The 1,890-nt window shown below is 49.1% G+C and overlaps 1 pseudogene; it reads right to left on the reverse strand.

The window, feature by feature from the left end:
• Positions 1-1,212: 1,212 nt before the first annotated feature.
• LOC124554270 lies at positions 1,213-1,330 on the reverse strand (annotated as a pseudogene).
• Between the last annotated feature and the right edge of the window lie 560 nt (positions 1,331-1,890).

Raw genomic sequence — 1,890 nt, forward strand, 5'->3', positions numbered from 1 at the left:
CAGTGTAGACCAATGTAATGTGCTGCGATTACATAGACAGAAAGATCCTTTATCTTTTAGCTACAATATAGCAGGTCAGCAACTGGAAGCAGTTAATTACATAAATTATGTGGGAGTAGGCATTAGGAGTGATCTAAAATGGAATGACAATATAAAATTAATCATCGGTAAAGCAGATGCCAGACTGAGATTCATTGGAAGAATCCTAAGGAAATGCAATCCGAAAACAAAGGAAGTAGGTTACAAAAATCGCTCTGAGCACTATGAGACTCAACATCTGAGGTCATCAGTCCCCTAGAACTTAGAAATACTTAAACCTAACTAACCTAAGGACATCACACACATCCATGCCCGAGGCAGGATTCGAACCTGCGACCATAGCAGTCACGCGGTTCCGGACTGAAGTGCCTAGAACCGCACGGCCACCGCGGCCGGCGAAGTAGGTTGCAGTACGCTTGTTCGCCCACTGCTTGAATACTGCTGAGTAGTGCGGGATCCGTACCAGATACGGTTGATAGAAGAGATAGAGAAGATGCAACGGAGAGCAGCGCGCTTCGTTACAGGATCATTTAGTAATCGCGAAAGCGTTACGGAGATGATAGATAAACTCCAGTGGAAGACTCTGCAGGAGAGACGCTCAGTAGCTCGGTACGGGCTTTTGTTGAAGTTTCGAGAACATACCTTCACCGAGGAGTCAAGCAGTATATTGCTCCCTCCCACGTATATCTCGTGAAGAGACCGTGAGGATAAAATGAGAGAGATTAGAGCCCACACAGAAGCATACCGACAATCCTTCTTTCCACGAACAATACGAGACTGGAATAGAAGAGAGAACCGATGAGGTACTCAAGGTACACACCGTCAGGTGGCTTGCGGAGTATGGATGTAGATGTAGACCTTACTGTTCAACTGCACTTGGCTAGTGCTGAGACACTCGTCCAGCAGTTGGGGAACTCATAGATGTGTGCCCCTTGAGTTCATCACCACATAACAGGAGACCATTGACTCCTCCCGAAAAGGCCATGAAGGCTCAAAGGACCGACCGGCCGCCAAGTCACCCTCAGCCCACAGGCGTCACTGGATGCGGATATGGAGGGGCATGTGGTCAGCACACCGCTCTCTCGGCCGTATGTCAGTTTCCGAGACCGGAGCCGCTACTCCTCAATCAAGTAGCTCCTGAGTTTGCCTCACAGGGGCTGAGTGCACCCCGCTTGCCAACAGCGCTCGGCAGACCGGATGGTCACCCATCCAAGTGCCAGCCCAGCCCGACAGCGCTTAACTTCGGTGATCTGACGGGAACCGGTGTTACCACTGCGGCAAGGCTGTTGGCCAACAGGAGACCATAGAGAACAACAAAGGACCATCTGTGCGGAATTGCTCACGCGTTACGAGACTCATAGCGACAATTTTTCGCAGAACACTGTCACCACAGGCACTGAAACTTGAGTTCAACAGTTCGAACAGGAAAGGAAGTGGCAATCCATGAAGTGGGACCACACCACCTCTCCTCGGAAGAAAAAGTTCAAAGCGGCATCCTCGGCTGGCAGAGTCGTGGCGACGGCCTCCTCGGACTCTGAAGAGGTTATTCTGTTTGATGTCCTCCATTGTGGAGCAACGATCAGTTCCTAAGTGTATTGTCCTACTTTCAGAAAACTGAAGAAACGACAAAATCGTGTTCATCGCCATAAAAATGCAACTCAACTTCTTCTTCCTCACAAGCTTCTTCTAAACAAATTGCGGTCCTGCGGAATATCGCCTCAGTTGTGCGACTGGATTTTTGATTTCCTGGCGGAAAGGTCACAGTTCGTAGTAATAGACGGGAAGTCATCGAGTAAAACAGAAGTAATATCCGGCGTTCCCCAAGGAAGTGTTAAAGGCCCTCTATTCTTC

This window comes from Schistocerca americana, chromosome 11, assembly GCF_021461395.2.
Source record: "Schistocerca americana isolate TAMUIC-IGC-003095 chromosome 11, iqSchAmer2.1, whole genome shotgun sequence".
NCBI classification, from domain to species: domain Eukaryota; kingdom Metazoa; phylum Arthropoda; class Insecta; order Orthoptera; family Acrididae; genus Schistocerca; species Schistocerca americana.